General features: G+C 36.2%; 1 protein-coding gene across 3 annotated transcripts in view; it reads left to right on the forward strand.

Annotated features, from left to right (window-relative positions):
- Positions 1 to 205: 205 nt before the first annotated feature.
- The window catches only part of FAM124B (family with sequence similarity 124 member B), a 43353-nt gene continuing 17418 nt past the window's right edge, over positions 206 to 26140 (forward strand). The window contains exon 1 of one of the 3 annotated variants that reach the window (XM_074298590.1): positions 206 to 679. The gene's annotated coding sequence lies outside the window, so the exon portion shown is untranslated. The remainder of the gene's footprint in view (positions 680 to 26140) is intronic. The other 2 variants (XM_074298592.1, XM_074298591.1) reach the window with 2 other exon arrangements.

A 26140-nucleotide genomic window follows, 5' to 3' on the forward strand; every position in this document is an offset into this window, starting at 1 on the left:
AGGCTGTAGAGAAAGGGAGGTGATCTTGACCCAAAAAGAGGATGGGGTGGGGAGCCAGGAAGGGATCAGCATCCAATGGCTGCCCGGCCCTCCCGGGCTCTGGCAGGTGAGTGGGCCGCTGTCCAGTCGCTGGCCGAGGTGTGGGCGGAGCTGTTCGGCAGAGGGAGGAGCTTCGGGAGCGGTGGGTGGGACCGGAGCAGAGCCCGGGGGCCAGACTGGGAGCGGCTGGCGCGGGGTGAGTGGTCCGAGGTCCGGGGCGCCGCTACCTGCGCGCTGCCTGTCCTGTGCCCTTTGGGGAGTAAGCTGTGTGCGTGAGCGTGAGTACAACGGGCAGGGGCTTGTTTTCCTGACCCCAGGCGGTGAGCTGACCCCCGCAAGCCCCCAAACTGCCAAGCCCCGGCGCGTACGAAGCCTTGGGTCCCTTCGGAGCTCTGCGCAAGGCGAAGCCCGCCGGGTAACTGCTTAGCAGCAGCTCCGAACTGGCGGAGAAATTCGGGCTTCGGTCCCGGCTCTGCGCCGGCCCAGCATGATCTTTCTGAAGCGCCACTAAGTGCAGCCGAGGGAGAAGCTGCGTGTCCGAGGTGCGTGGCCAGCAGTTGGAGGGGCTTTGCCTCCGCCCTAGGGAGGGCTCCTTGCCTTGCCTTCCCAAACGGACGTGGGGACGCGCCCTTCTTTGCAGGTAGAGCTCGCCGGGGCTGCCTCTGGGCGTCTGTCTCCTCTCTTCTCTCGGCTCCTGCTCCCAATAGGCTCTTCTATTTCCCTCACACCCCAGTCTGCAAAGGTCCTTAGATGTCATCTGCTCCTAACTCCTTTACTGACGAACTGAAGTCCCCAGAGTCGAGGGGCCTGTGCAGGTCACTCAGGTGGCTGGGCGGGATTTCAACCCAGGGCCTCTGACTCTCCGGCAAGTCTAAAGCCCACGGCGCCTCTTGGTTGTTCTGGATCTTTTTCTTCAAATGCGCCCGTGTTTTTTTTCCAAAAGTCTTTCCTCCCCCTCAAAAGCACATCACCTACATCAGTTAGCATAAGCAGTAGAGATTTCGTTCCTCTAAACCATCCCAAGTTACCAAGATGAGAAACTTTTTGTAGCTGGACACTTGGTTACTTCCAGCTTCCCCCCGAGATATTGTGAGTTTATCTGGTCAGTAAAGGGCAAAGACCAGAATCTTGTTTATCTTTAACTCAAATAATTATCACCAGAATCACGATGGGAACTGACAACCCTACTTTTTATTAATTTCCATTCTCTTAATATTTAAGGAATTTGCCCTTTCACATGGGGGGGAAAAAAAGACCACTATTTTTCTGCTTCCTATTGCATTTCCAAGAAGGTTTCCATTGTTTTTTATGTATTGGTTATCAGTCCTTGATTATGAGGTTAAATATATGATTCTTGTCCCAAAAGAAAAAGAATTAAAATATAGGCTCCAATTGCTTCAGATTTTAAGATTAACAGAAACGAAATCAGTTTCAAAGGACTTGAGAAGTCACGAGCTGACCAATCATAGCTTCCGAAGACTGAGCATAAAGAGACTTGGCAGAAAGGTGATGGACTGGAGATGCAAATTGAGCAACCACATGTTTACATATGACTAGAATTAGGATTTGTTTTGCTTTTGACTGCCCTTGTTTATTATAAGGGAGTACTTGAGCAATTTGGCAAGTTCCAAAGTTAGACAAAGGGAAGAAATTTTAAGAAAACAGAATGTAAATCATAGAAGCTAATAATTTTGACTAAAAACAAATACCCAATACTTTTTTTAAAGGCTACATTTTGGTGCTCTGTAAATGTTACATTTTAACCCATTGAAGAGAATGCATGGGAAATGATTTTAAAGTTATATTTATTTATTCTTTCTTTGGAAAATTAATTTTTATGAGATGGTAGCCAGAAAAAGATAGCCTAAAAATTCTCTTCAGTATTGTCATGGGAGAAGTGAAAATAGGGAGGGGGGGGGGAAGAAGTATGATATTCTGAATCTGTACACTGATTAATAAAAAAGAGTTGGAGTAAATAGATTTAGTAGCAAGGAGATGTCAGAATATGATTATGTTCTAAAGAAAATACAAAGAAAAACTCCTGATGGAGGTCCTAATATAGACATCTAAAACTTCAGATTAGATCTAGAATACAGAAGTAATCTTGGCAATTATTGGGCCAATGGAAGAATTGGAAGCCTTTTTTAATAGCAAAACAATTGAAAGACTAGCCAAATGTGCAAGTGTTTATGATACCTAACATTCGTATAGACTGAGCAAGATCCCCATTTCTCTCTTGCAAATTCATCTGACACAAATTTCCCTAGTGCCATATCACAGATTATGGTCTTAGAAACTGATTACTATAGAGGTGAAGTGATTTATTTGGAAGGTCACACAGCTATATTTATATCAACTATAAATAGCAAAGCCAGGATTCAAATCAAGAGTCTATACATGATAACTCCCACCCTTTCTACTTAACTATGCTAATGTCTTGTTGTCAAACCCATTTTATCATAATTTGCTTCTGATTTTGCCTTGCTATTATTAACTATGACTGAGCACAGAACTTTATATTATTATAGTCCCAGTAGAAAATGAAATATTAACTTGAAGATATAGTGGCCATCTTCTAGGACCTTTCAGTCCAAGCAAGAAATGGAAAAAATCTAAATATGTGCATACATAAGAATCATTGCTACAATACTGTGGTCTTCCTTCACTGTGATATCACTTTCTAAATGAAGTCTTTTCAGCATGGAAATAACTAAAACTGTTGCTCTGACTTTTACCTAGTTCAGGTGAATGGTGCCACAAGGAATTCCAATGTATAAACTCCAGTGATAAAATATACATGGTATGAACAAGCTATAATGATTGTTGGGTAACACACAGAAGAGCCTAATAAAAAAAGTTAGCAGGAAATGCACTGTAATGACTGAACTTAAGTAGAATATATCTGCAAAGATTTGATACAGGAGAGACTCAAGCTGAATTCTGAACAAGGGAGAAGGAAAAGAAGAGAAATTAGTGTTCTAAATGACATACACACCATGAGTAATGTTCTAGAACTAAAAGATGGGAGAACTTAGGATCATAGATATAGAACTGAAAGGGACCTTAAGAAGTCATCTAGTTCAACTACCTCATTTATTACAGATAAGAAAACTGAGGTATGGAGTAGTTAAGTGACCTGACCTGTTGGTCTTATGAGATTAAGTTCAAGTCATATAGTAGACATTTGAATAGATATGTGCTGAGAAATGAAAGCGCTAGCTGCTGAATTTAGGTAGACAATTGTAAAAAAGATCTTAAAGTACATAGCAAATAGACAAGAAAAGAATTGGGTTAATGGAAGATAAATTCAAAATATCCTATTTTCTAATAAAAACATTTTTTCCAGTTTATAAATATCTTCAAACTTCTAGATTAATAGTATGAAGAAGAAAGAAGAAATATTTTTCTTCTGACTTAAGGTCATAGAATCATAGAATTGAGTGGGAGTATTCAGAGGCCATCCTGTTTCCAATGCAGAAATTTACTTTGTAAAATATTCCTAGTTTAAGTGGCCATCCAGTCTTAATTTAAACAACTTCATGGGGAGACCTAATTTAAACACCTTCATTGGGAGTTTAGTCCATTCCTTTAAAACTGAAAACAGTAATAGCAATATTGAGCCAAAATATGCTTCCCTAAAATTTTCTACCTTTCTGATCCTCTTTCTACTCTCTGGAAATTCTCAAAATAAGTTTTTTTCCCTCATGACAGTCCTTTAGATATTTAAAAAGTGCTTATGTTCCTTGTAAATCTTTTCTTCTCAGGCCAAATATCTCTAGGTCTTTTTGTTTAACATTCCATATATGACATGATTTCTACATCTATTACCTGCCCTTGCCTTCCTTCTATAGGATCCAGTTACAAGGTGCCTCTTAAAATGGAGGGCTCATAATGGAGCATAGTATTCCAAATGTGAGCTGTCTAATAAATCTGGAACAGTTTACTCTCTGCACTTTACTGTAGAGGGCCAGAACACTGGAGAAGTATACTTGAAACAAGGTGTTAACTCAGTGGAATTGATGAGATAATGGTTCTCTAGTTCACATATATGTAGTATGATATGATGATATAATCACTCTAGATTGGCTTATACTCAGTATACTGTAATGATGTAATTGTAATAGGGTATTTAAGGGCTTAGAGAACTAGGGAAAAAGTCATACTCAGACTGAGACTAGTTGAGACTGGCAGACTGACAGACTGCTAGAGGAGACTGGCTCAGACTGAGACTGGGTCAGACTAAGACAGACTGTGAAGGAAACAATAAAGACTTTGGACTCTTATTCTTCTCCATCCTCGTGGTAACTATCCTACTGAGACTAAGGTGCCCGAACATTACACTTTACTTTTATTAAAGAAGCCTAAAATGACATTTTCTTATGTTTTGGCAACTATGTTTGGATAGAAAGAAAGGAAGGAAGGAAGATAGATTCTATGTCTCATATTGAGACAAGCTGCTAAAAATTTAAATATTTTCCATGTGAACTCCTGTGGAGCCAAGTGAATACCTTCATCTCCTATTTTTGCTATTCAATTTTCGAACCTAAGCAAGGACTCGATATTTATCACTAAAATTTTTCTTGTTAGTTTTGATTCATCATTCTACCCTATCCAAGTAATTGTTGGATCCCAATTCTGTCATCTAATATATTGACATCCCTGCCAGCTTTGGATTTGTAATTTTTCTTTTTGGAATATTGTTCATGATTGCTAGGGGAAAAATTGAAGATAAAGGACTTTAGGAAATCATATTTCATGGTGTTGATGTGAGCTGTGACTATTTCAATAATCCTGTAGTTATGATCCTTATGCCTTTAAAAAATAATTAGCTTGTGATGGTAATGAAACCCTGACAAAGCACTGACATGTTGATGCACTTATGGGATTTTCCAATATTTAGCTCAGCATAAGGGGGAAAAAAACTAATAAAAAAGATTGAGGGTTTAAATTAAAACTTTTCTTTTGAAAGCTTACTCATGCCGGGCTGTATCTGATAAAATTTAGTCACATGTTACACCCCTGGTTATCCCTATTGATTTCTTTCCTGTATTTCTGTTTCAGTATTACCTCTTGTTTTTTCAGGCTTGATTTAGTTGGTGAACTCTTTCCTCCTAAAGCCATGTGTGTATATAAAACCATGTATATATAACATAGCCACTATTTCTGGCTTTTGAGGTCAAACAGAAGAAGTGTAACCTTCATCTGGAATCTAAGATCTTAGCAAGCTGTTGGGAAGAAATGAGACATTAAATGACTTGCTTACAGTCACACAGCTAGCAAGCATTGGAGGCAGAATTAGAACACTGAACTTCCTGACTCTGAGGTTGTCTCACTATTCACTAAATATCCTTATTTCCTTCAATGGATCCTTATACTATATGATCTTGAAATTCTTCATCAAAATTACTTCCCTCTTCTGGGTTCTCTCCAACTTATCAACAAATTTTCTTTCTAAAATGAACTGAACTTCAAATTCCAGATATTATTTGAGGTGTGTTTTAAGTGCAAATATCCCAATTGTTTTAAAGAATTGTGAATGGAGCCTGCAACAGAGAGCTTGTTTTGGACTCTAGGCAGAATTTCAGAATATATACTGAGTAGATAATTGCAAAATAAATAGACACTTAACCTGTAATAACAAGATCTAACATGACTATCAATAAGCTAGATTAATGACAAAATTTTTACCTATATTATAGGGATATTTGACACCTTTCCACCTCAACTAATGCAACTAACAAAATGCTGTACATCTTTACTGCACTGATTTTTTTGGTTTAGAATACCTTTTTGATTAAGTGATAGAATCAATTAAATACTTAAAAGTGTAAATTATATGTATACAATTCAAAGATACATGTATTGAATTAACCAAAGGTACAAACTATGTACAAATTAAATAAAAGTAGATGATAACACAGAAAATGTCTTGTGGTAGGTTGAATAGAATAAGGCACTTTTTTTTTTTATTAATTTTTATAATTATAACATTTTTTGACAGTACATATGCATAGGTAATTTTATTTTTACAACATTATCCCTTGTACTCCCTTCTGTTCCGAATTTTCCCCCTCCTTCCCTCCATCCCCTCCCCTAGATGGCAGGCATTCCCATACATATTAAATATCTTATACTATATCCTAGGTACAATATATATGTGGAGAACCGAATTTTGTTGTTGTTGTTGTTGCAAAGGAAGGATTGTATTCGGAAGGTAAAAATAATTTGGGAAGAAAAACAAAACAAAACAAAACAAAAACAATGCTCACAGTTTACACTCATTTCCCAGTGTTCCTTTTCTGGGTATAGCTGATTCTGTCCATCATTGATCAATTGGAATTGGATTAGCTCTTCTCTATGTTGAAGATATCCACTTCCATCAGAATACATCCTCATACAGTATCATTGTTGAAGTGTATAATGATCTTCTGGTTCTGCTCGTTTCACTCAGCATCAGTTGATGTAAGTCTCTCCAAGGCTCTCTGTATTCCTCCTGTTGGTCATTTCTTACAGAACAATAATATTCCATAACATTCATATACCATAATTTACCCAACCATTCTCTAACTGATGGACATCCATTCATTTTCCAGTTTCTAGCCACTATGAAAAGGGCTGCCACAAACATTTTGGCACATACAGGTCCCTTTCCCTTTTTTAGTATTTCCTTGGGATATAACCCCAGTAGTAGCACTGCTGGGTCAAAGGGTATGCATATTTTGATAACTTTTGGGGCATAATTCCAGATTGCTCTCCAGAATGGTTGGATTCTTTCACAACTCCACCAACAATGCATCAGTGTCCCAGTTTTCCCACAGCCCCTCCAACATTCATCGTTATTTGTTCCTGTCATCTTAGCCAATCTGACAGGTGTGTAATGATATTTCAGAGTTGTTTTAATTTGCATTTCTCTGATCAGTAGTGATTTGGAACACTCTTTCATATGAGTGGAAATAGTTTTAATTTCATCATCTGAAAATTGTCTGTTCATATCCTTTGACCATTATCAATTGGAGAATGGCTTGATTTCTTATAAATTAAAGTCAATTTCTCTGTATATTTTGGAGATGAGGCGAATAAGGCACTTTTTATGGGGTTTAGACAAAACATCAAACCAATGTGGAATCTGGCATTCCAATACCATGTCAGTTCTAGTAGTGGAAAAACTCTAGCCATCTCCTTAGAAGGAAGTATTTAGAGGGAAGAGGATGGGAAATCTTTCCCAGCCACTGCCACCAGACAATGGACTTGTGAACTTCAAAAGGTCAGATTTAGACTTCCTTTTATACCAGTAGCAATGAACCCTGAATAAGTAGTGGCTGATCACAGCAACTTCATTGGGAGCTGAGCACGTATTAGACTCAATTAAGAAACAGTCTCAGAATACCACCAAGGCATCAATTCTTGGAATTCAGCAGTTACACAACCAAGGGGAACTTCATAATGATTTCACAAAGGAGAAATGGGTCTCTATCCAAGAAGGAGTTGTGAATTATCCTTTTGTCACACATAATTTCTAATCTTGAGCCCATTTACTCATGAACTCTGTACTTTTTTAAGGAGAGTCTCAGACTTTTAGGGAGTGTTTTGTAACACTATTCTTACTATATCACTTTAGTAAATATCCCTTTATAAAAACTAAGTAATTTTGACTAACTGATAATCAATGGGAAGTACACTTGATAAGGGCTCATTAGTGATAGATTAGATAGATAGATTAGAAAACTACCCCCAATTTTTCAGGGTTGCCTCTAGAACTATAAAGAAAGAAATAATCTTATTCTGTGATGACTCAAATTACCAGTGAAAGTTGGGGAAAGTAGCCCAGAGAAAGTACTATACCTAGATCTTTGCTAACATTTTACAATATCTCCCATGGATTCATGAATAAGGTTGATATGGGAAAGAAGGTGTTGCATTTAGTTGGATTTAAAATTAGCTGAATGCCAGTACCCAATGAAAGGTAAGTAATGATTTGATTTGAGGAAGTATCTTTAATGGAATTACTCTAGTATTTAGTAAGTATTCAGTCCTCTGCTATTTAACATTTTTTATCTTTAACTTGGATAACAACATAATTAAAAATTATTAAACATGCAAGTGGCACAAAGATGGGAGTCATGACTAACATATTGAATAAAAGAATCAGAATCTATCCCAATTCTGACAGTCTAGAATAGTGGGCTGGATTTAACAAAATGTCATTGGGTGAGTACAAATATGAAGTATTACATTACATTTACAAGAAATCAACTTCAAATATACCACATCAAAAAATATGGTTAAACAGAAATTTGTCTGAAAAAATCTGAGGATTTTAGTGGTCTGAAAGCTTATGATATCTGATATGATAGACAAAAAAGCCAGCATGATCATAGGCAGTATTAAGAGAGGCAAAAACTACTACATTGGAAGTTAGAGTCTCATTTTATTCTGCTAAGATCAGAGTCTATCTAAATAATGTATTCAGTTCTAGGAATTATATTGAAGAACAACAATATACATGAGCTGGCTATTGTTGAGAGAAAGGAAATCAGAATAAAGAATGGCCTGGATATCAATCTATGTGAGAATGTAGGTCCCCGGTGACACAATAGCTGTCTTCAAATATTTGAAGGTCTGTCAAGTAGAAGAGGAAAGAGATTTTTTTCTCAGCTCAAGGGGGAAGAAGTGAAAGAAATGGTTGCTGGCATGATGTGTGTGAGGAAGAGCTTCTTAATAATTAAAGCTGAGAGGGGCCACTTCAGGAAGCAATGGATTCTCCCTTCCTAAAGACCTTTAAGCAAAGGCAGGATGACCATTTGTTAGACACTGAGAATTTGTGTTTAGTTAGAATTTGAATGAGATGTTATTTAATAGCCCTCCCAACCCTGATATTCTTTGATTAGATGATCTCAAAGGTCCCTTCCAGCTTTAAGTCATATTATCTCAGACAGATCTGTTAGGGTCTCAGGGTGATAATGTTGAATGTCAATTATGGTGGTTCCATACCATAACTTTTGCTGAAGCCTATGATCAAGGTAAGTGTATATGTGTCCTGGAAGTTGTTTTATTGACAAAAATCCTTGCTATATACTTGTTTTGTGGCCATTGGCATATTTCTATTAAATATGAGTTGCACTATTGAAACATATTTTTAAAAACTTTATTATTGTTGATTTTTTGGTCATTTTTTGCAACATGGTTAATATGGAAATATTTTGCATGACTACATGTGTATAATCTATATCAAATTGTTTGCCTTCTCAAGGCTGGAGAAGGGAAGAAGGGAAAGAATTTGGAATTTAATTTTTTTTAAATGAATGTTAAAATGTTTTGCTGTATATATAGTTGAGAAAAAATTAAATAAATTTAGGCTATATGCAGTCCCTTTAAAAATTCTCCTCTGAGATTCTTCTTGCAAAAAAAAAAAAAAAAAAAGCTTTCTAACAATAGACTAAAAGTTCTGCTTTGCTGCTGTAATCATAGAGAACTTTATTACCATTTCATCTGACTGTGAAAGAGGAAACAAGTCATTACTGTAGGAATGATCCTCATCAATTGTGAAACACAATTCTTCCGTAAAGGAAAGCACTGGACAAGAGAGGATGTGAACTTTTGTATCATTATTTTTTTAGTAAATGGAAATGTTTGACAATCAACATGCTTTTTTGAACCACTCATTTGTAATGAATTTTTTGTTCACAAACTTTCCCATTACTTTTTTTTTTTTTACTCTTATAAATAGAGGAATTGGATGCATTAGCTGCAGAAGTAGATTCATTGGAATAACTTTTATCAGTGGGAAAAAATTGATTCTGAAAAAGGGATCTGTGTCTTCTTTGGAAAGTATGTTTACAGATGTCTTTAGTTTTTAAGCTAGTCATTTCCTACTTTCGCCCCGCTCCAGATTGTATTCTTCCTTGTTCCAAAGAAAACAACTGAGCAAAAAAATCCAAATCAGAGATAGTCTGATAATGTATACAGTATTTTGTCCTAGTAGTTCCTGATTTGTTTACCCTTAGGAGGAGGTTTCATTCAGTACTGTCTTGCAGGTTTTTCATTGATTTTTCCATTATTTAGAGTTTGACTAATAAACTTTGAGTGATATGTTCATTAATACTATTATAGTGTATATAATATATACTATTGTAGTATATATGTATATACATAAACTATTCTAGAATATAGATATGTACAGATTCATGAGTATATATATATATACATATATGTATATATGTAAACATATCATCCTTCTGATTTTACTCTGTATCAGTTCTTTCAGATCTTTCCCTTTTTCTCGAAATTCCTTATTTTCATCATTTATTTCTTACTGTATAATAAGAGCATATTACATTTACATACCATCATTTTTCAACCATTCCTGAATCCATGGGCATCCACTTTGTTTCCAGGTCTTTTTTTTTACCACAGTGTATGTTGCTATTTATATTTTGGCGTGTGTCGGAGCCTTTTTTCTGTCTTTACCTTCCATAGGTTATATGCCTATTAATGAGAACACAGGGTCAAAGAAAAGTGTTTCTTGAGTAATTCCAAATTGAAATCTACTTCTCAGCTTAACCAAGAGTAGATCAATGTGCCTGTCTTCCCCATTACCACTTTAGCAATAATTATTACTATCTTTTTTCATCTTTGTTATTTTCCATGATATAAAGTGGACCTTCAAAGTTGTTTGAGCTTTCATTTCTCTATTATTGATATGGAGCATGTTTTCATGGGGTCATTTAGGATTTGCAGTCTTTTGGAAAACTATTTTTCATATCTTTTAACCAGTGATTTTTGAGACATTGACATCGTTTATTGACATAAATTTGTGTCAATTCTCTGAGTATTTTGGATATTAGATTTTTAATCATGATATTTGATATGAATATTTTCTAGTACTGTTTTTCTTCTGATTCTGTCTTCATTGATTTTATATGTGCAAAAGCTTTTACATTTTTTGTTCTCAACTTTATTTTATGACTTTATCTCTCCCTATTTAGTTAAAAATTCTTTCCCCATCTTAGTTTTTTCTGAAAGGCATTCTCCTCTAACATTTTTTTTTTCTATTGTGGTGTGATTCCTTTATATTTAGCTCATTGTCCATTTTGAGTTTACTGTGCTTTGGAGTGTAAGATATTGTTCTAATTTTGATTTCATAAAAATTCCCTTCGAGTTTTACCTCAAATTTTGTAATAAAAAAAAAATTATCCTAGTAACTAACCCTGAGCCCTATCCTTATTGGCTTGGCATTAAACATGTAATTTAATAATAATGGCTCACATTTATATAGCACATTAAGGTTTGTAAAGAACTTCATATATATACATACAGACACATATATATGTATGTTTATGTTCATATATGTGTATACATACATATATATGTATATATGTATCATTTGTTCCTCATCTTATGAGGTAGGTACTATTTTCTTCATTTTACAGATAAGGAAAATGAGGCTGTAAAAGGTTAACTGGGCTGTTTATAGTTACACAGTTAATGTCTGATGAAAGATTCAAATTTTGGTTTTCCTGACTCCAATTTAAGTACTTTATCCATCATACTATGTAACTACCACCAACATAGAATAGTATCAACATTTGTATCATATTGCCATGGACTGACCTTAAGCAGTGAAGATTTTTCTGATTATTTGTCTCCCCAATTTATTTCAGGCATTCAAAGTCCTTCATGATTAATCAATCAATTAACATTTATTAGATAATTACTATGTGCCAGGCACCGTGCTAAGTATTGTGGATACAAAAAGAGGCAAAAGACAGCCTCTACACTCAGAGTGGTTTCAATCTAATAGGGGAGATGGCATACATATAAATAGATACAAATAAGCTACATGACAAGTTAAATAGTTAAATATTAACAGTTGAGAGACAACATAAATTACGACAGAATAATTAAAATTCAATTTCTCAAAAACCTTGAGCAGACAATACTGAAAAGCTAAGTTTCCACAGAATGTTGTAAACCTCAAGATAATATAAGATAATAAGTATCTCTGGTCTATGAGCTTTCAGGAAAGGAGATTCACTTGCCTCCAAACTTTAGATAAAGATGTTTAGGCTAGAAACTAGTATAAACTGATTAGGTTCAAGGACCTGGAAAAGACTTTTTCTATAGTGTGCTGAGACTTAATAAGCCTCCTACATATAAGCTGACACACCCCACATAGAATTAGAACCTCATTAACTGATCTTGGGATGTGTGACAAGGGAGGGGAACATGTGTAGAAGCAGCTCCTTAGAAATGAAGTATCCCTACGGGGAACTAACCAATCTATTCTTTAGGGGGGGAGGGAACTACAAGCAACTAACAACACAAAGCTTGTCTGCTTCTGTACCTGGTGTTCCCTCTTCCCCTTAAAAGGGTGGAGTCTGCTTCTGGCCAGAAACATCCAATTCCTCTGAACTTTCTCAATAAAATTTCTTTGTTACCTGACTTTTGGAGTCAGCTTGTTTCTAACAGAGAGAAGGCACCAGAATCGACATATTGGAGAAGGCTGCCTGTAGAAGGTGGGATCTTGTTTGAGAGCCCTCCTGTCCTTTCAGTGTTCTCACACCTTATTCCCCATCATATGTTTGATCCAGGAATCCAAATCTCCTTGATGATCCATAAACAAGCCACTTCAGCTTTTAGCTTCAGACATTTTCCCATCTCTGGACTGCTTTTTCTCCTCAGCTCTACCTCTTGGATTCCCTGGCTTACTTTAAGTTCCAACTAAAATCATATCTTTTACAGGGAGCCTTTACTAACCCCTCTTAATTCTAATGCCTTTTCTCTGTTCATTGTAAATTTTTTGTTATAGTTGTTTATTGTCCCCACCACCTCCCTCCTCCCTGAGATCAAGAATAGATAGTCTTTTCAATCTTTTTGTTTCCCTAGTGCTTAGTGAAGTGCCTGGTATACAGAATATGCTTAAAATATGTTTATTGATTCTTTGTTTATATAAAACCTTGTTTATATCTTGGCAAGTTAACTTCTAGATAACATTTATTTGGTAGTTTTTGAATATGTATTTCTTACTGTTTTTTTTCTCTAGTTTTTGAAAATAAAATACTTTTTAAAATTCAAGCCTATAAATTTCATTGTATGATAAATTACACATACATGCACAGACACAACTTTGCCTACTCAACACATGTTATAATTGAAGCTCTTTCTGCTCTGGACATGAGTTACCTTATGGATGTCATCTGTTCTTTTCCCCCTTCTACTCATTGCTTAACTTTTTTTTTTTTTTAATCATTTAATTTTTAATCATTTAACATTCTTTTCTTATTAATTGAATTTTAAATTCTCTTCCTCCCTCCTACTTTTCCGCAACCCACTGAGATGGCAAGCAAAATTATATCAATTATATATGTGAAATCACACAAAATATTTTTCCATATTAGCCATATTCCCCTTCCCCCCAAAAGACAAAAAATAAACAAAGTGAAAAAATTATGCTTCAATTTGTACTCAAAATTCATTAGTTCTCTCTCTGGAGATGGAGATTATTTTTTCATCAAGTCCTTTGAAATTGTCATGGATTACTGTATTGATCAGAGTAGTAAAGTTTTTTCACACTTGGCCATCATTACAACATTGCTCTAAATGTTCACAATTATCTCCTAATTCTTCTCACTTCATTTTGCATCAGTTCACATAGGTCTTGTCATATTTATTGTTTTTGTTTTTTCTAAAACCATCCCCTCATCATTTCTTATAGCACAATAGTACTCCATAATTATATACAGCAACTTCTTCAGCCAAAAAATGACTTTCCTCAGTTTTCAATTCTCTGCCAATACAAAAGAATTGCTATAAATAATTTTTGCATCGGTAGGTCCTTTCTTATTTTCTTTTATCCCTTTAGAGTAGACACCTCATAATGATATTGTTAGGTTAGAGGATGTACACAATTTTAATGCTTTTTAAATATATTTCCAAATTTCCCCCTGTACTTTAGTAGTAAGGGATGAGAAGATGACTCAGATTCAATATTCATTACTTAAGACAACGTTCATGAGAGCTTAATGTTCTTGACTGACTTTAATTCTTTCCATTCTGTATTCTGTCCCTAGCAATGGGATCATCTTGAGGGCCAGGACAATTTTGGTATTGTGTTTGTGTTTATAATATAATTGGAAAAGAGAAAGGGAAATTGGAGAGAAAAAGGAGAGAAGAGTAAGTTCATAGATTTATAGATGAAAGGGACCTTAGAAGACTTACTGTTTTATAGTTGAGAAAACTGAGACACAAAAAATTTAACTGACTTACCCAAATCACAAAGGTAGTAAGTTTCTGAAGCAGATTTTAAACTCAAGTTTTCCAAGTTCAAGTTCAGAGTCCATACCATGCTGCCCACCAAAAATCAATTATGTCGACCAAACATCAAATCTGGGTCAACTGCTTGAAATACATCTGTGCTTATTACTCTTCCACCAACACAGATAAGGAAAAAAAGTTCCATAAGAAGATAGAGTAAGAAGGAACACATAGACATGCACATCATTATAATGAAAAGAGCTCTAGATTATGAATTATAAGACTTGAGTTCAAATTCAGGCTCTCCCCCAAATTAGCCACATGGCATTGGGCAAGTCACACACTCTTGGCCTAGGTTGTATAATCTGAAAAATGAAATGGATGGTGTAGATAATGTTCATGGTCCCTACCAGTGTTAAGGATCTAAAGTGTGACTAATAAAATTCCATGGATAAAGCAATATAGAAGCTTCATTTAAAAAGAGGAAGGTGTTTCTAAAGCCAAAAGTTTGTCAAGTGGAAGCTGTTAGAGAAGTTGCTTGTGGATCTTGCTATGTACCAGGGAGACTCAAAGAAAGAGCATTACTGGCACTGGAGCCAAGAGGTTGGGGGCTAACAGTTAATTAGGAAGACAGATTAAACTTCTGGAGCTGTACTGATCAAAGCAGAGTATGTAGTAGGAAACTCTAACCAGCAACAAGACTTGGTTACCAAGCTCACTTTCAGATCTATCCAAGAATCTTTCTGTTTATATCCAGGAACCAAGTGCAGAAACTAATCCCAATACAATATAACCTTCAGGGCAATAACTTGCTACACCTACTAAACTCTGAAAACTAGTTGTCCATGTTATTATGGCATGAATGGTGGTTGCATTTGTGAATGGTTTTCTGAATGAGGAATTCAGGAGTGCAAACAATCATCCTAGATTATCAGGTACTAATCAAAAGGAAAGATAGTGCCCAGAAATCATACATAAAGTATTGTTCTTTCTCAAGGACCACAGCTGAAAGGAAAGATAACTAGATAACTGGCCTGGGGTAATTGGGGTTGGGGCTTTGTGAGCCATCATGTGGAATTAAGAAGGAAAAAAAAATAAACAAATATGCTAAACCAGATAAAAAGTGAATTCTGAGCCTAAACTGGACACCTGCAAATTGCATACCATCAAATTATAGTTTACACACCAAAATTCCTTACAAGGTAATAAAGTAGATTGTATGGTTGAAATGGCCTGCTGAGAACATTGTGATTTGGTTTTTGTTTTGTTTTGAGATTGGGTCTCCTGATCTTACCTAAGCAGAAAGTTCAGTAGACATTTATGATCCAGACACCACCAGTGATTGATTGAGAAGCTTTGTCCTGTTTTGTTTCTATTCTGGGTTGTTTCACCTCTCCTTAAGCAGCCTGGTTGTCTCCTGTTTCTGGGGGCTCTCCATATTGGAACCGAGCATGATGTGGTCACTCAGTTGGCTTTAGCTCTCTGCTATTCACAACTCCCCAAATCCTATGATCAACTAGTCTTAGCCTCCTCAGTAGCAAAAATTAATGGCTACACCACAATATCAGGCCTCCTGTGGGCAGGACAGCACCTTTAATCCCTAACGCAAAACGCCCCCTCCCACCACTGACCCTCATCCTCATTGGCTGAGAGTCTTACATTCTAAACGTGAGATCTACCCATGAAATTGAACTTGACCAATAAGTACATAGTTGCCCATATTTGGATGAAATAGGGAGATATCATAGGAGGGGAAGGCAATGCCCTTTGCTCGAACTTCAGAGTCCTTCAGGCCTACTCGAACTCTGAAGTAGATGAAGCCTTACTCGATTTTCACAACTGTCTTGAAAGATCTCACCTCATCTCATTCACTACCCAGGTGTCCCTTAACTATGGGACTCTAAATAAAATGAGAATGTAGTAGTGTCTAAAGTTCCAGTTCTAAAATTCTATGATCCTATGCAAGTGCCAAAAATATGAGTATAAGTGCTTTGGGAATTTAGAGAAGGGGAAAATCAGGGACATCTAGATTAATAGGGGGAAAAGTTTTTGAAGAAGGTGAGAATTGCTTTGTACCTGGAGGAATGGGGAGGATTTGGACAGATGTCATGTACTCTAAACAATAGAGACCAACATGGACAAACCCATACTACATGTTTTGTTTTGTTTTTTTCTCATGCTATCCTTCATTTCTCCCTTATATTCACCCTAATATCTATTGTCAGATCTTATCATATTTATTTGCACAACACCTCTCTTCTCTTCTTTCAACAATCCCTACCCTCCCATAAACCCTAGTCACCCCTTGCCAGAAATGTTGCAATAGATTGTTGAGACAATATCTGGCTTCTTTCAGCTGGCACTTTGTCTTCTGTGATCAGATATTCTTGTATTATTTCCTACAGTGTAAGTATTAAAGTTTTTTTTTTATTTGTTATCTTCTTCTGAATGACTTATGATCCTTCAGTTGTTTCTTAGGATCCTTTCTTCAAGATCAATATATTTTGCTTGAACAGAGATCATATGTTGTTTTAATATGATTTATTTTTGCTTCTCTTCTTCTAGACTGTCTTTTATTTCTGTGTATTTATATTTTCAATTAAGACTCACTGTATTGGGGTCAAGTTTTTCTATTCTGTCATATATTTATGTTGTAAAAGCCATAAACTTTGTTTCATGATTCTTATTTCTCTCTTGAATCATTTGGGACTATTATGCTGTAGTGCTGTGGTTTCTGAGAATCCAGAGCCTTGTGGCTCATCTAAACTGATTCATTTTTTTGGTGCCTAGAAATTTTTTTTTTTCAGAAATGTCTATTCTTTTAGATATTCTGGAGGCCATCTTTCTTTCTTTAATTAATATCTTCAATGTTGATTATCTATTTATGGTTAAGATTTTTACTGAGTTTTCTTTTTCCTGAAATATTTGATAGTCTTTTTTTTTTTTTTTTTCCCCTCCCTCACATTCTAATTCCTTCCCTTTTGATGGTGAATCTCCAGGACTGGACCTCAAAACTGTCTTAGCCTCCTCCCTTTCCTTCAGGCTTTGTACAGTAGTGCTTTTCCTAAATTTTGATCTTTAGCTCTAGTTCCCTTTATTCTTTAATTCTTTAAATTAATGATTTAATTTAATGATTACTATAGTAGAGCCATGCTTCCACTTTACTATTCCTTAGCCAGAGTGGGATTGGGTGGGTTGGAAGAATTGAGTTCTACTCTTTGTTGTCACAGAATGGTGGTGTGAAGGCTGGGGCAGGATGTGCTGTCTGAATCTACAGCAGTAACAAGAAAATTATTTCTCAGCTCCAATTTGTGGGTCCTATTGTAGTACCTTACTAGAGCCTGGGGACAGGTGAGGGAGGGGCTGCTGAGTGAGTCTCTTAGGGATTAGAGATTAGGTTGTTACCTCATTAAGACTTCTTGGTCTCTTGGCTGGTGGAGACAATTGTGATTACTTTTTCCAGTCCCTTTTGCACTCGTCTGCCAAAGTGATTTTCCCAAAGCACAAGTATGATTATTACTCCTCCCTCTCTCCAATTCCAATCATTTAACTCCAGTAATTCCTGATTTCTTCAGGGAATCCAATATGAAATACTCTACTTGCCATTTAGAGCCCCTTACAACCTTAGTACCTTGCCATTTTGGCAGTCTTCTTATACATAACACTCCAACATCTTGGTTTATTTATACTGACAATCCCAAATGAATGTAAATATACTACTCCATCAATTCTCCACTTCTTGACTTCTCTGGCTTCCTTTTTTGACTCAATTCAAATTCCAACTTCTTCAGGAGGTATGTTTCCCTCCCTTATCCCCATATCCCCATCACCAGTTTTTGCCTTCCATCTCCCTCTCTCCCTTTTCCTCTCCTTCTCCCTCTCTCCTCTCTTTCTTTCTCTCTCCCCCCTCCTCTGTCTCTGTCTGTCTCTTTCTCTCCCTCCCTTCTTCCCTCTTCCCTCTCTCTCCTCCTCCCCCCCATAAGTAGAATGTGAACTACTTAAATTCGGGAGAGTTTTTACTTTTTTTTTTTTTTTTTTTTTTTTTTTTTTTTGGTATTCCCCAGTACTTAGCAAAATTTCTGGCACAATAGCAAGCCCTTCTTTAACAGAAGTTTACTGATTGACTGACATGTTCAATTTTTGAAATTACAGTCCTGTTATAGCATAACATATGCATTCCTAAAAATTACCACACTATTCAAAGTCATACAGAAACCATAGGGCCTGTGGGGAAAATGGGCTTGGGGCACAATTCCAGTCATAGACATTTCTTTTATTTCTACAACATTGTCTTGGATGTGGATTCCTTTATATTTGTTGCTTGAGAGATATCACATGGTCACTTGTTTCTTTCACAATTTTATTATTTCAAGCTTTTCCTCAATACTTTGTTTTCCTTTTGCATGCATTGCTTGACATTTTTGAACTAGGATGCTTAAATGTGTTTGGGATGTTGAATGAGTGGTGGTGGTGGTGGTGGTGGTGGTGGTGGTGGTGTTTTCCTGAGGCAATTGGGGTTAAGTGACTTGCCCAGGGTCACACAGCTAGGAAGTTTAAGTATCTGAGGTCAGATTTGAACTCTCCTGACTTCAGGGCTGGTGCACTATCTAGTTGGCTCCAAGTATTGTTTTTTAATAGAGATTTAAATTTAAAATTTTAAATTTAAAAAAATTAGTAAAAAACAACCTTGTAGGATAATACACATTTTGCTCAGGTAACTGATAGATGTGTAAGGTGTATGCATATATATTTTGTATATTCTTATGTGGCTCAGGTTCAGTTGGGTATAACTTTCTACATTCATTTGGTGTTTCTCAAGGATGAACAAATGCAAAATTCACATTAGGCTCAATTGTCCCCTAATATGTCAATTGCACTGGAACAAATTCACACTTAGAAAACAAATGCTATAGCAGAACTGTTTGTGTGAGTATATGGCTCACATATGTAATTGCTACTTATTGCTTTTGGCTGCTTATATTATTTGGTTGTCTAGTACATTCTGAATGGATCCTAGAGAATGCTATTAACTATAAGAGAAAATATCCTAATTAAATGCTCACCATATTCATGGAGTGGTCTCTGTGATTCCTTTTCCCCCTCATGATTCAGTATTGCTTACAGGGATTTTGTATTAAAAGGCTCTAAGGAAGTCTTTCTTCAGTGGCTCATCATGCTTTGGGAGTCAGTCAGAATATAAGCTCTAGAAGGTCCTTCTAAAGCCAAAAGGCTTTAGAGTATAGGTTTGGCGACTGACTGTATAGCTTTTGGCCCAAGGGGATCTATCCTTAATCTTGGAGGGTCAGACCCCAAGGGAGCAGACTTTTCACTCTCTGGCTCTGGCTTTACCACCCAGAGTAACTCCAGGGAAACATAGAAAGGAAAACTTACATATGATTCATGTTTAGATATTTTCTATCTGGAGACAATATGGTACTGCCTAGAAAAGATACTCAGAGTACAATATGGATATCAAATAAAAGAGAACAACTTATTTCTTTTCCCATAGAAACTCCACAAAATGCAAATACAGAAAATTTAAAAAAAAAACCTTTCAGATAGTGCATTATACTCCTCAGAAGGTATTTGTGTGTGTGTGTGTGTGTGTGTGTGTGTGTGTGTAGGGGGGACTACTGAATAGTTATTTTTTATTTCTCTCAGAATTGACTTTTCTACACAACTCATAATGTCCAGGCAGAAAAAATGAGCCAAAGACTCGGGCTCCATAGGCAAATATTTCTTCCTTTGCTACATGCTTGTACCACAAACTCTCATTCCCTTTTTTCTTTTGAGAGATGTGCAAAGGAGAGAAAGAATATGGAAAGAGAGAGAGATCCAAAATGGAAGAGACAAACTCTTTCTTCTCAGTTCTTCTCCTGTACTACAGAGAGAAGCAGACACTCTAACAGAATACCAGTCTTTAGGGTCAGTCAGTTCCAGTCACTGGGGACCAGGCAAGGATGATCAATCCATTATCCCAGAATGACACATGTCCCTCCATAAGGCACTAATTCATGTATCCAGCTCTGTGGGTAGTACCTTAGCAAGAACATCAAGGATTTCCTTAATTATTTCTGCCATAATCTGAAGATCAGCAGAAATGGGTCATCCCCAAGCTGGCCACAGAACAATGCAGTTTTTAACCACAGAAATGTAATTTGTTGTTTTGTATAACAATTATACAGGTTTATTTTACTTTATTTTTAAAAGCTTCACTGATACACTCTGTTTTTATATAATAATCATTTCTTTATATACCATCAATTGTCATTGAATTCTTCCTTGTGGCAAAGAAAAACAATTAAGCAAAACTTGTTGACTGCAGTCACATCTATGGGAAATAAGCAATACCTAGTTACCACAATAGTCTTCCACCTCTCCACAGACAGGAGATAATGTTTCCTCATTTAATCTTCTAAATCAAGACTTTCATTGCCAGAGTTCAGAGACTGGTCATCTTTTAGTGTTTTGTTTTGTTTTGTTTTTTTTCTTTTTTACTTTACTACAGATTACATGTATTATTCTCCTGGTTCTGCATACTTCACTGTACATTAATTTGCACAAATATTGCCATGCTTCTCTAAATTCCCCATACTTGTCCTTTCTTATGGTAGAATTATTTCATTAATTTACATATCACAGTTTGGCCTGTTCTCCAATCAGTGGGAACTCACTTTGCTTCTACATTCTTGCTACCATAAAACAGAGGCTATAGCTACTATTGAAAGACATTTGTTAAGTAACAAAGTACGTATCAGTTAGGGAAAAACCTTGCAGAAAAAGACTGGGCATCTTCAATTGGAGCAGTGTTCTCAAATATGTGTTGCCTACATGGCATAAGGGATGGAGTAGTCTGTCTTATTGACACAATATCTAATTGGTATTCTCAACACTACATTCGAATCTTGGTATATTCCAGTATTTACTGCAGTCTAGAATTTGAAGCAGTTTTGTCTTGGATATTTTCCAAAGGGATGTCATTACTCATGTACAAACCCCCCACACATACACCTCAATTTGAAGCAATCTCATATGGATCCCTGTCCTAGATCATATTATATTTAGTCTCCAGCATATTAGGTATGTTATCCAACATTGCAGAGAGAGTTGTTACTATTTTAATCTATTACCTTAAATTTTAGATTGGAGAGGAAGATGAAGGATGTGGTTTGGTTTAAATTTTTAGAGTTTCCAGTGGAAAATTTCTGCTTTTGATTAGCTACCTGTGAGCTGTGAGCTGGTAAAATTTGTGCCTGAAAAATTTGGGACAGAATTAAAGGAGGCCAAAAAAAAAAAAAAAAAAAAAAAAAAAAAAAAGGTGTGCCAAAAGACCTAGAAAATCAAGTCTGTCTAGACCAAAAAGAATATTTCAGAATTCTGTAAATTCCACCACCTTGCTCACAGCTGCCCATCCCAAGAGAGTTCAGCAGATTAATAAAAGTTTGGAAGGGAAAATAACATTCAAGTCGATTTTTTTAAAACCTGAAATCCAGTGAAAAATAGTAATTAAAATATAATTCTGAGAGAAGAGTACTTTTGCTTCATCATTATATGAACTATTACTCAATGAGTATTTTTTTTTTTTTGCCTTTTCTAGCTGAGCTTAAGTATTAGGTTTCAGAATAAGATTGACAGAGAAAAGGCAACTCCAAGGAAATTTACCACAGGATTTGGATTGTGATCAAATAGGATAAGTCTATAGCAAATGACAATGTCTTCCTAAGATTGTGTGTGTTTTTTTTTTTTTTTTACAACATTCCTATCAAATAAAGCAAATCAAGAGATATCTGCTGCTTGAAAGTTTCTAAGCTGAACTTTTCAGACCCTCCACAGTGATTCCAGTTGGGGAGCTCTGGTTACCACCCAGCAATAAAGCTTGGCATAAAGAGTCCTGTCTTAAAAGCTGAGCATCTAGAAGCATTGAATTTCAGCAGTACTGTATTTCCTGTTGTTCTGGAGCTCACATTGCCAGCAGAGATATAAATCAGGGCTTCTATGTGTCATGGTTTCCTTTGAAGGAGTGTCTGGGTTCTTAAGTAATTACTAGGCAAATGGAACAATTACTTTCAAAAGCAGATCTGTAAAATGTTAAACCTGTTGGTACTGTGATTAGAACATTAGGATTCTTTTAAAGTAGTTTTGTTAGGGTAAACCTGAGAAAACACTAGAGAGATGAGTACCAACAATAGAATTAGTAAACCAAGAAGAAGGGATGCTAATTGCTAGGTCATGGTGCTAATTTTTTTTAAACACACATTTTGGAAATATACCATTAGTATCAACATCATGGGCTTGGTCCACTTTCATTCTTAAAGATCAGGGAGTTTTGCATGGTAAAGAAAAGTGTTTCCACTGATGACAACTTTAAAAAATTCAAGTTTCATTTAGGAAGTCACCACAAACTTGTCACCATTATTGGAAAAAATTGCTCACTGTTAATGTCCTACTCATGCTTGGTAATCAGCATTGCCCTGCTCATTGATGATGGAGAGTGTATCCTTCTGAGTATTTTGAGGTGAACAGACACATTAGCCTATGGAAAACTGAATAGACACTTCATGATTTAATCCAATCATTTTACTAAATGGGAGCATTTGCTCATGCAGATTCTTGGGGAGAACACACAGAAGACATCAATCATCTCATATATACAAGAAGAAAGGAGCATAGTAGTGTCTAAGATATTTGGAACAAAGCTTATTTTTCCAAATTTTCAACATACTACATGTCCTGAGGATGGAGCCTGCCCATTTTAAATAGTTCTTGAGACATAATAAGAACCCAATAAATATTAACTGATGAAATCAAAGGAAGATCAAGCCTGCCCTTTTAATTCTCCCAAAGATACTAATTTGAATTACGCCACACATCTATTTTTCTAAGTATCCCTCTGTAATTTCTATACTGGCCAGAATAAAGATTTTTTAGCTGACAGAATTGTTCTCATATAGTTAAAGAGGGACTTTAGAGGCCATTTACTCTAATAAACGGGAAACTGAGGCCCAAAGAGGTTAATTCTATTGTTCAAGATCACAGACGTTAGCAGCAGATGAGGCAAGATTTGAACAGAAGTCCTGAGATTAAATTCAGTAACACTTTTAACCATACTGCAGTCTCCCAAAGAGTGCATCATACTTATTCTTAGTTAGATTTCAAATAGTTAGGTACTAAAATTAGGAAGACTATATTACTCTGAATTCTCCTAAAACTAAAACTTAGGTGTTTTCTTAAGAGGAAAAATAGTAACACTAGATTATCTACCAATAAATTAATAATTAGGCATCTACCATGTGCCAGAACTGTGCTAAGCTCTGGGAGACACAGAAGAAGCAAAAGATAGTCCTTGACCCCAAGATGCTTATGACTGAATTGAGGAGACAGCATGCAAACAAATATAATAATAGTTTATGCCTGTTTTTAAAACATTTCACTGCAAGTAAATTATTACAGAAAAGGAAAGCATTTCTTGCATTATTAAGGCCAGTTTTTTCTTTGCACATCTTTTGATCAAGTCATCCTTTGTGTCGTGGAGAAAGTTCTGAATTCTTGAAAGGTAGACAAGCCCCTGAAGATCTTCTTGGGCTGGAAAGGCATAAAATTCAAAGCTTCTGATGAAATTTGTCTGCCCTCAGAAGCCATGTCTCAGTGATTTAGGAGAGTCTCATTGCCAGATAGCTGGTTACCACATGGTGCCTATTTGAGCTGCAACAATTCATGAAACTATTTAAGTGGGAACTGATCTTTTGAGGTCTCAAACAACTGATGGCAGTATGTTATCTCGGAGAAAGTGTTGGCTTTGAAGGCCAAGATTTGAGATAGGGCTCAATCTTGTCTCTGCTACTGACTACATATATCATCCAAAAATTTTGTTCCCCCAGTTCCTACATAGTAGGTTCTTAATAAAGTTTTAGGGCTACTAGGTGGCACAGTAGATAGGGCACTGGGCTTGAAACCAGGAAGACTCATCTTCACAAGTTCAAATCTGACCTCAAGATAATAGCTGTATGGCCTCTTTGCAAGTTACTTAACTGTTTGCCTCAGTTTCTCATCTGTAAAATGAGCTGGAGAAGGAAATGTCAAGCCACTTTAGTTTCTTTCCTAAGAAAACCCCAAAATGGGGTCACGAAGATTTGGACATGACTAAAACAACTCAACAACAAAAAAGTCTTTTTTTTTTTTTTTTTTTTGCATTATATTGAATACATACAGAGAGCTTTTTCTTTTCCTCTGGTTACTTATTTAAGCTCCATCTCTTTTGGGTGGTCTATGAGCAGAATAGAACAGTAATTACTCTACTTTTATTAGTTGCTCCCTTAAGAGGCAGCAGCCACAATGAGCAAGATATTTCTCAACTTTATGAAAAGGCCTGGATTTATCCATCGCCAGCAGTCTCAATTTGAAGCTGGTAAAAAACTCAACTCTTCAAAAAAGTCATTTGTGGTCACCTGTGCTTCTATATGGGAGCTTCTAAGGTACTTTGGGCCATTTCAATTGGAATCTTTCTAAAACATCAGTCAGGCAAACAACCCATTTGAGTAAGCAAAGGACTTTTTTTCTGTACCTACCTTGAATTTCCCACTTGGGATTTATGACTGCCAAAAGCTCTTACATTTAAGCACATTGTAAGAGTTTGATGAGCACTGACTAGCTGCCTGAAACTTTCCAAAGAAGGAAGAAAAAAGCCTTTCTTGGACCAGGAGATTGTATCAGATATAAAGACAGGCTTCTTTATTATTCACTTACTTGACTGTAACTATCTCCCTCTACTCAATCCCTAAACTTCTCTAAATCAGTCAATAAATCCTTGAGATCAGAACAGAAATCTGAATGAGGGGTTCCTTGCCTTTGCTAAGTTTAGTTTTGATTTAGTAGATATATCATAGACATTTGGAGCTAGTGTCCTTTGTATAGCAATGAAAGAAATTTCCCATTTGTTTACAGTTAGCAAAAACAGATGTGACTACTATAAGAGTGCTGGAAAGCTGTCAAGTCTGGGTTGTTTTTCTCCTTCTCTTAGAAATGGTAATCATATTTAACACATATATGAAGGATATTCAGACTACTTCTATCCTGTCCTATCTTGCTGATGTTTTTTCCTCGTTAATGATTTTGGGAGGTAGTGTTTGATGCCCTTTCCACTTTTGGAAACAATTAACAGAAGTAATGGTTGGGGGACCAGAAGGCAAGCAGTTTAGACTTGTAACGTTTAACCTGGAATTTGCTGAGCATGTAACTCAATATCCCTGTGTTGTTGTGTTTCCCCCCTCTCCCTGCTCACCTTTCAATGAGAACTAATGAACATGAGCCATGTCAACATTTTTTAAAAAACAGTGTCCACTGGAAAAGGTGGATTTTTTAATATCAAAAAATCAAGTGCTGGTGCTAAAGAAAACATATATGAGACATATAAGTAATGCCTGCCCTATAAGAGATGTTTTAAATTAAACATGGCATAGGTAATTCATTCTGCATACACAGTACAATCAATATGCATATATATATTCTGTATGTGATAATATTAATAGCTAACATTTATAAAGTACTTAATATGTATCAGAGGCTATGCTAAGTACTTTATAATTATTATCTAATTTGATCCTGGGGATTAATTGAAGTGCTTGCTGTGTATGTGCCAGACACTGAGAATATAAAGATAAAACAGGAACTACTTTTGCCCTAAAGGAGCTCGTTTATTACATTTACTAGGGTTGAACAATCTCTACAGATGTATTTATATTTGAAATAGATTTAAGGCAATTTGGGACATGAGGAAAGGGCTCATAGAGGAGGTGGCATTTAAAGTGAATCCTAAGGGAAAATGGAGACTCTAGGAAGTTGAGAAAAGGCA

This window comes from Sminthopsis crassicaudata, chromosome 3 (genome assembly GCF_048593235.1).
Source record: "Sminthopsis crassicaudata isolate SCR6 chromosome 3, ASM4859323v1, whole genome shotgun sequence".
NCBI lineage: Eukaryota > Metazoa > Chordata > Mammalia > Dasyuromorphia > Dasyuridae > Sminthopsis > Sminthopsis crassicaudata.